Source organism: Canis aureus, chromosome 14 (genome assembly GCF_053574225.1).
Source record: "Canis aureus isolate CA01 chromosome 14, VMU_Caureus_v.1.0, whole genome shotgun sequence".
In the NCBI taxonomy this organism is placed as follows: Eukaryota; Metazoa; Chordata; class Mammalia; order Carnivora; family Canidae; genus Canis; species Canis aureus.
Window position 1 is genome coordinate 37,225,226 of NC_135624.1, and position 9,143 is coordinate 37,234,368.

Here is a 9,143-nt window from a genome sequence, read left to right on the forward strand (position 1 = left end):
AGACCCCTTACAACTGTAGATCTACTGGAAGTGTGTGCTCAAAGGTTCTTTGCTGAGGGTGGATGTGCTTAAGTCTGGGAGCCACAGAGCCAGAGTAGTAGAGGCCTTTAGCCCCATCACTAGCTCGGAGCTGAATTTTTCAGAGTTCTGATATAGCCTGTTCTCCTAATCAGGACGATCCCACTTTGTTCTCTCCCCCACCCCCTGCCCCCATCCTGATCATGTCGGGTTTTGTCCATGAGAACTAATACACTAGACATGCCACTTTTCATGGTTCTGACAAGGTGAGTGTAGGACCTATCTAAACCATAGGGGGAATGGATCACGGACAGTAGCTCAGCCTCAGCTTTTCTCACACAGCAATGAGGCTGAGCCACAGAAGGACCAGAGAAGGACCAAGGCTTTCACTCAGGCAATTCTTAAGTCTAGACAGGATCTGATAACAATGGAGATGAATTTATTTGGACCAAAGGACTCTTAATGCTCACAATTCCAGTTAGTGACCATTGTGACTTCCTGAGACCCTATGTCCCCCTGGATTTGCCTTAACTTCCTAAATAGATATGCGTTTTCTGTTCATGCAGGAAGCTCTTTGCAATAGTGAGCATGGTCTCCTCACCTTGACTTTTTGTTAATCTAACAGATGCATGGTCCTGTCCTGGAATATTGCAAAGCATCTCCAACTCCATAGCAGCTCAGTAATCAAGGGGTAAAGACCTGTTCAAGACCGAAGGAAGTCCAGATAGACTTAGTCCCTCCCCACTACCCTGCTAGTGGAGTATCCTGGGGAACCATGGCCTTGGGACACAGATGACCTGGGATGGTCTGGGCAAGCTCCCAGAATCTCAAGAGCCCTATAGTGGTACAGCTGAGGGAGGTGGTAGATGAGATGCCAAAAGTGCAGCTCCTACCTCCACCCCCACCCAGGCCCTAAGAGGCAGGGTGCCCCTTGTGGAGAATACCTCAAGCATGACCACCTGATGTTTTTCCATCCATGAACAAGCCCCTCATCCAGTGACTGTTCCTGTGTCCCTACCTTACTTTGTCAGTTTGGTTCCCAGCTAGAGTGACTCCATACTTTTTTTTTTTTTTTAATTCCATCTGTCCTGAGGACAGGAAGGACCAGAGGTGTCCAGGGGTAGTAGGAAGAAATATGGCCTGAAAGAGGAGACAATGTGCAACTCAGAAAACCCTGGAACAAAATGCCTGTCAATATCCCCAAAACTTAAATTCAGTTAACATAGCGTACTACTAATTTCACAGGGAATATAGAAAATAGTGAAAGGGATCACAGGGATAAAGGAGAGAAAATGGGGGGGGGGAATCAGAGGGTTGACAGAACATGAGACTCCTAACTCTGAGGTTAGTGGAAGAGGAGGTGGGTAGGGGGTGGGGTAACTGGGTGACGGGCACTGAGGGAGGCACTGGATGGGATGAGCACTGGGTGTTATGTTGGCAAATCGAACAATATACAAAAGTGTACTAGTTTCAGAGGTAGTTCAGGGACTCCTCAGTTGCATAGAATACCTAGTGCTCCTCACGTTACGTGCCCTCCTTCACGCCAATCCCCTTCCCCACCAGCAACTGTATCATAGTTGAGTCTTCTGATTTCATCTTATTTTTTTCCCCTCTTCCCTTTTGCTCCTGTTTTGTTTAAGTTGCACATGAGTGAAATCTTACTGTCTTTTCACTTAGGATAATATCCTCTAGTTCCATCCACATTGCAAACAGTAAGATTTAATCTGGAATAATCCATTGTGTATATAGCCCACATCTTTATCCATTCACCAGTTGATGGACTTTTGGACTCTTCCTGTAGTTTGGTTATTGTGGATATTGTTGCTATAAACAACAGGGTGCAGGGGCCCCTTCAGATGACCCTTGCACTGTTCTGGATACTTAAATTATTTCTTTGAAATCCTGGGAGCATCTCCTGTCTCAGGCTTATGCTATGGAGCTCATCTTTGAGGACCATGGGCTCCTTTTCCTATACGTGTATGGTCTTGCAGTGGCTCTTAAGAGCCAGCTGGCCTTGCTATTCACATATGGTTCAGCATGTCACAGGGACACAAGGACTGGGGGGCGGGGCTGGAGCTTGCTCCCCACAGGTGGCTGATTCTACTCTGGCCAGCACCAAATAAGATGCCTTGCTAAAGCTGACCTTCTAGGAAATTGGGAAGGTGATCTTATTTGAAACTACAACTTGATGGACCTGTGTATCTTCAGTTGAATATTCCTTTCCCATAACCTGGGCTTTTCTGATAAGCCTGTCTCACAAGAGGGGTGCCACTTAGCTGGGAGGTGGGGGGTTGTGTGTAAACCATTCTTGCTGAAACAAGCCTGAGGTGGGAATGTGAAGCTCCTCCACAGGCAGCATCCAGGCCCGTCCTCGTCCTCTCCTTATCCACTTCTATGCATTGCGCTGCAGAACCTTCTCCCAGCTACTCTCAACTGACACAAGCCCTATTCTAGATTTTTAGGATGGAGCCATAAAAAGTGGAAGACTACCCCGGTCTTAGATCCTCCAATAAGCAGACCCTTTACAATAAAAACCAGGACCAGGTGTGTGAGAAGAGCTTTGATCTTCCTTTCCCTAACATCAGCTGTGTCCTCCAAGCTCTTCTCTCAAATCCAGATCCTCTTGGTCCTCTTTGTATGCATCCAGTCTTGTCAAAGCTTTGTTAGCAACTTCTCCACAAGCTAGTAGCTGACCTGCCAGTCTAGCTTCTAGTGGAGTCCAACTAGCCCTGCCTTGCAAGGATTTTTGTCTCCATGCACATTATCCCCCCATAGCACACGTCTCCAGGAAAACCGACCACAAAGCAGCCAGTGAAGAATCTATAGTTTTGTTGGGACCATAACTCTCATGTTCCTAACAGAACATGTGATTATCCGCTTTCCCCTCCAGCATTGTGCTTGATGCAGAAGATAAGCTAGTGAGATGGGAAAGATAATAGTGAATATTTCACTTTTAAGCTTTAGCACACAAGCATTCTCACCTGGGCCCTCCAGAAGAACTCTCCTGTACCATACTTGAAGGTCTCTAGTTCCTGAGGGATCTCAACTGCAAACTTGCAGTCCCTGAGTCCAGGCAAGACTAGAAGGTACAGGTATATCTCTAATACTGCAGCTTCCATTCCAGACCACCATGATAAATTGAGGCACTACTGTAACCTGTGGCTTTCCAATACATAAAGTGAGGTCTAAACCGTAGTTCCAAGTGTGTGATAGTGGGTCTAAATGCATACTCTAAATGGCTAAAAACTAAGCACTGAGCTTTCAGTGAGACCATCTTGATGGTGGAAGGTCTTGCCTTGATGGTGGCTGAAGGCTGGGGTGTCTAGCAAGGTCTTAAGAGGACAGTGAAGCTTGCCACATCAATTCTTTGTTTTTCTCATGTGATGCTGCTGGATAGCCTTCTACCCCCAGTAGAAGTTCCTTCAGGATTGGACCAATCCTCTCCATCCCTGATGCTGCTTTATCAACTAAGCTTATGGAATATTCTAAATGCTTTATCATTTCAACAGTCCTCGCAACCTTTCCAAATCCTACCTTCAGCCTCCGATTTGAATTCTAGTTCTTGGGTTAATTCCCCCACATTTGCAGGGACTGCTCTGATGTCCAGAATGTCTTCCATGAGGGCTGGAATCAACTTCTTCCAAACTCCTGTTTTGCTATGTTGACTTCTTCATGAATCAGGTTTCTAATATTATCTAAAGTAGATAAGGACACCTTCTTTCCCTAAGGTTTTCAACTTGCCTAGTTCCATCAGAGGAATCCCTAGCTCTTCTATAAGACTTAAGTCCATGACCCCTTGATTCATAGGCTACAGGATTGGTGTTAGCAGGTGTGAAAATAATCTTGCTAGAAGTCTCCATCAGAGCTCTTGGGTGACCAGGTGCCTTGTCAGTGAAGAGTAATTTTTTTTGAAAAGTCTTTTCTCCCAAGCAAGAAGTCTCCACAGTAGGTTTAGTCTTCAGTAAACCATGTCCTAGACAGATATGCTGTCACCCAGGCTTTGATGCTCCACTGAAGAGCACTGGCCCCTAGCAAGAGAGTTGGCCTGTTTGCCTGGCTTCAAAGCTTCAGAACTGACTTCTCTCTAGCTATGAAAAGCCTAGATGGCAAACAGAGGGGAATGACCAGTCAGTGGGGCAATCCGAATACACATTAAATTTGCTATCTAACACGGGTGTGATCCCTGGTGACCCAAAATCCTTACAATAACCTCACAGATCCTAAAACAAATAGCTTGAAATGTGAGCATTACCAAAATGAGACGTGGAGTAAGCAAATGCTCTTCAGGAGGTAATGGTGCTGGTGGATTCACTGATGCAGGGTTGCCACAAGCCTTTTTCCTTTTCCTCAAGGAAAATATCTGCAAAGCAAATCAAAATATACCTGTATTTTTCAGAACCATACTGGGCTTGAGTTCATCCAAGGAATTGATTCAGGTTCTTCAGTTTGTGGGTTTGTGTGTGGTGGTTTTATTTTTTGTTTTGTTTTGTTTTTGTTTTTTTTGCTTTGTGTGGGAAGACTAAGGAACTAAATGGGTCTAGACTCTGGGACCCAGAGGCCCAAAGCTGAGTTTCTATCTTTGACCTTATTGGAGGTTGCCAGTGTAGTGATGAACAGAGGAGATGAACCAAGCCAATACCTTGCTGGTGAGGGTTGAGTAGTGGGGAGCCCAAGTGCTACCAGTAGGTCTTCTCACCAATAACCAGGGTGCTGACTTTCACTATATTCACATGGAGAACCTCAAGGTATAGGGTCATCTTACTTAAAGTGGCCAAAACTTTTTTCCAAAGGCCTAAAACTTTCTTCAGATCTTTCATAATCTAGCTGGTATAGAGTCCTGTAGTTCCTCAAGGCTATGGTCCAGCGTTCCCTGATCCTGGGTCAAATCCTGTACCTCTTGGATCTAAGTGGCCAAAATCGGACTTTCCTGGATTCCTTTTCCTAGGAGACCTATGCCCAAGATACCCCTTCCAGTCACCACTAGCCTTACATGGCATTCCTTCCATTTCTAGTATCTGGCAAAATTCTTCCTGGAAGGATTTATAATCCTGCAGGTTACAGAATAACTGGAAAATGCTTCTTGAAGGGTGACCTAAGCAATTTCCTGGTGTACTCCCTGGAGTGCTAAAACCCCTCCAAGTCCTAATTTCTGCACCTGCCAGATCTCTCCCTTACCCCATGATTCCTATGGTAGGTTTTTGGTCAGGTCACTTGGCATTCTCTGCAACTTGGGGATGGCCCTCTATGTACACTCAGATGCTCTTATCTACAAATCATCCCAATATGTCCTGTGCTTTGACCTACAGTCATATATGGATTCTTCTACCATTATAAGTGGAAGGTTTAGACATTCAGGCTTTATACATAGTTCTTTCATGTAGCTACCCTCCATGTATAAAAGTAGACTTCAATATTCCAGACTTTCCACTGGCTGCCTAATAGGTGAAATGTGTCCTCAAGGTGACTCGCTCATCAAAATTAGCAAAATTCACCTGTGGCTGCATCCATCTCTTCCATGCTTTGCTTTCCTTGGTTTCCTGGGCACTCCGTGGTGGGCACATAATTCCACGGTACCTGTTGCCACGGCATCAGTTGTCGCTTGCATATTCCTACTTCTGACTCCTCCATTCCTAGTGGAGGCCTTCTGAAACCTGGCCACATATCTGAATTCATATCTGAGGTGCCCAAATTCAAAGTCTCAGTAAAATAGCTAGCGGGACTGTCTTGTTCAGTGTCCTCTAAACCTGCTATGCCCCACTGTTTCCAATCTTTGTGTTAATGGCAGAAGAACTGTGGTGTCTAACTTATCAGACTTGAAATAGCCAAATCATCAAATCACAGGTCCCTTTAATAGTTTGATCTGCCCTTCCACTATCCCTTGTTCGTTTTCCAGAGTTAGGAGTCTCCTATTAGGGAAGGTTGGGGGATGGGGTGACGGGGTGACCAGCACTGAGGCGGGGCACTTGACAGGATGAGCAGTGGGTGTTAAACTATATGTTGGCAAATCAAACTTCAAGAAATTTATATAAAATAGTTGGACCTGCCTACTTTGTATGTCCTTAGGTTGGCTCACCTATTAATCTACTTAGGAGACCAGAAATAACTCTGGAAATGGTCTTCATTCTTAATTTTTTGATCTTAAAGGTTAGCTAAAGCTCACCTCTCCACTGAAAACCAGTAGCTACAGGAATTGGGGGTCAACCTTTCTCACATCCCTTAACCATGCAGAATGTGTTAGAGGGAGATAAGAGACAGATGGGCAAGGTTGGTGAGGGGATTTACCAGGTATCTAGGACTTGTAATGTCCTGGAAAAACTCCAGTGACATGAACTGTGTTAAGAGGAGCTTCAACTTTCTGATGGAGTGGAGAAAGGAACAACACATCCTGGGCGGCAGCAGGTTGTGCCCTTTTGGGAGGGGAGAAGCTTTCCTGGAAGCCTTTCCTACTCCCCTGAAATTCCAAATTCTAAGAACTTCCTGAAATTCCAATCTTTTCCCCCAAGTGGTACCACAGGATACCTTTGGGATCATTCCTGATCATAGTGTTCCTAAAACTGAACCTGACCATCTTCCACTCCATAAACCTCCAAGTTATCAGGGAATAGATGGTGGGGGGATGAATCTGTACTTCTGCCTGTTAGCTATGTACTAAAAAGTAATGGCTACTGCCTAAGATGGGGAACAATTCAAATCTGCTCAGGTAACCTTGCCGTTCTGAGATGCTTGGCTGCCCAGGAGTTCTGCCCAAAGGGGGTGGACACCAGGCATGGACCATGAGGGCATTCTCCAGTCCTGTAGCTTGTGCTGAGCTAGTTCCAGAACAAGTAAGGGCAGACCCAGAACTTCCCTGGGCATATCCTAGCAGCTTAGAGGGAACCAAGCTCCTATGACCTACATCAAATCCTAGCTTCTGATAATTACTTAGGCATACTTTTAGGACCTGATAGGTGTTTATGAAACAATCTGGACTGTACTGAGGCTTATTTGTAACCTTCATTTAAAGCAAAAATAGTTCTTATAGAAGGTGTAAGTTAATAAGCATTAACTCTTCGGAAAACTTGTCTATCCTAGTTTCCTAACCTACAATGTGTGCACATTGGACCTCTTTTGCTGCATCCTATATTTTTATGCCCTTTCTGTATCCATTTCTGACCATGTCCTCTATACCATCTCCCAAGGGTACGGTACCTATTCTGTCCATTGAGTTAACTTGGAAGATGTTGGATCCTAGCTAGCAATATTCTGTAACCTGCCTCTAGGACCATGGCCATGCCAGATCATAAGGCATGAGCTGCTGGACACTTGCAGAGCCCAAGAAATTAGACCTGCATGCCTGCATGTGCACACACATATGAGTGGGAATAATGCCTCAACTTGTGCTTGCCACAGGAGCAGGTGCCAAGTCCAAGTGTGGCTAAATGCTTGAAACCACAAAGTTTCAAAACTGCCTTATGGGGCAGCATATCTGCAGGGGGAGTGTAGACTTCAGGTTGGAAGGGGCAGGCAAATGCTCATCGGAGTTCAGGGCAAGGCAGAAAGGCAGTTATGCTGAAAGAAACTGCGGGTCTACTTGGTGGTCAAGAGGCTTCTTTAACCTGGCGTGTGGGGAGAGAGGGAGTTGGCCTCTGCCAATGACGAAAGTACTGCCAAAGCTCCTCAGATGAGGAGTACGACCCTGGGTTTGTGGGCAGAAAATCTTTAGCAGTGTTTACTTCAGAGGATAGGTACATGCTTGATATCTTGTTGGTGGCCATGGTTCTTAGGAAGGGGCCTGTAAAGATCCTGATTTGGGGGTTTGGCTCTAGACCTATCTTGTAGACAGTTGGAACTTAAACATTTCTAAGAACAGATTAAACTTTGGCACTAGTGGCTCTACAGAGCCCGACCTGTCCCAGTCCCCATATCAGGGTCTGTTTCCATACCGGTAGGAAAGCTCTGATGACCATGCTTCAGGAGAAACTAGATTACTTGTGATCCACAAAAGGGATTACAACATCCTGTCAGATGTCTTGAAGGCTAAAGCAGGACTTCAGCTTGGCAATCCAGAGGAGTATGTGAAAGACTGATAGTTGGCTTCCGTTCCAGTATTCCTGAACTCAGCATGTTTCATGGAGATACCATCAGTATGAAAGAGCAGTTGTTCTTACCCTTCAAATTGTAACCACTCTAAAATGGTCATGTGGATGAGAAAGACTAAACTTAGGTAGAATATTAGAATCACATTTTTTAGAACGCATTATGAGCTTTTTTGACTCTGAACTGAGACTGCTCAGCCAATTGGTTAAGATTTTCAGTATAGTGGGAAACCTGGGAACTAGAATTCTAGATTCTCCTGAGACTCTGGAAATAACTTGTGGAATGTCCTATGAATGGAGTAGCTTCCTACTACATAAATCATGCTGCCATTGTCATGGGCTGTTGCTTACTGTAAATTCTTGATGTTAATGATCAGAGATCACTGAGAGCCTGTCAGTAGATATCTGAAGGGAATCTCAAATAGTGTCACCTTAAATTTACAGCCACAACTGGGGTACCATAATCTTAAAAGGCTAATGCCTTAGCCTGTACCCCTATTTGGTACAACTATGGTTGGGGTTGCTAATATTGGCCCCTATGGCCATTAGAATACTAGCTAGGATTCCTCCTGAAGCAAACACATCACCCAAAGCAGACACATTCAGCTTGTTCTTTCCCTCAGGAACTTCAAGTGGGGCTGGGAATAGGTCTCTAGGCACTGAGGAAACCGGACTTTCACAAACCAAGAAAGGCATATTCTGGACAGTAGAGGGGAGGTAATAGAACAGCAGTAGACAAAGTCAAGTGGAAAACCTCTCCCTCCCCTCAAAAACTTTGTGGAAGTTTGTTGGAGATGAAAGAGCAGTAGTTGGCCAGAACCCAAATTGGACACCTGGAATCAGAAATCCTGAAAGCAGGAGGGGGAGCTTAAAGGGTTGACTGGGGTCTGGGTGGAACATAAAACTTTGCCTTTGGATTCTAAGGTACTAAAAATCGGGTGGATTCAGGTATTCTTGCTTTTTACCTCAACTCCCCCACCTTTAAAATAAGGAGGTCCACTGGGTTTCATGCCAGAGCAAGACTGGAAAGATCTGAGGCCAAGACTTTCT

The 9,143-nt window shown here is 45.1% G+C and overlaps 1 long non-coding RNA gene across 3 annotated transcripts; it reads right to left on the reverse strand.

Moving 5' to 3' along the window:
• Nucleotides 1-435: 435 nt before the first annotated feature.
• LOC144283373 (uncharacterized) lies at nt 436-6,464 on the reverse strand. 3 transcript variants are annotated; one of them, XR_013351930.1, is made up of 5 exons: nt 6,301-6,464; nt 5,511-5,669; nt 4,271-4,378; nt 1,037-1,158; nt 436-717 (listed from the first exon to the last, which is right to left on the reverse strand). It is a non-coding gene; the product is annotated as an uncharacterized LOC144283373 (long non-coding RNA). The 3 variants fall into 3 exon arrangements; XR_013351928.1 differs by having other exon boundaries at nt 5,511-5,693; XR_013351929.1 differs by having other exon boundaries at nt 963-1,158; nt 5,511-5,693.
• Between the last annotated feature and the right edge of the window lie 2,679 nt (nt 6,465-9,143).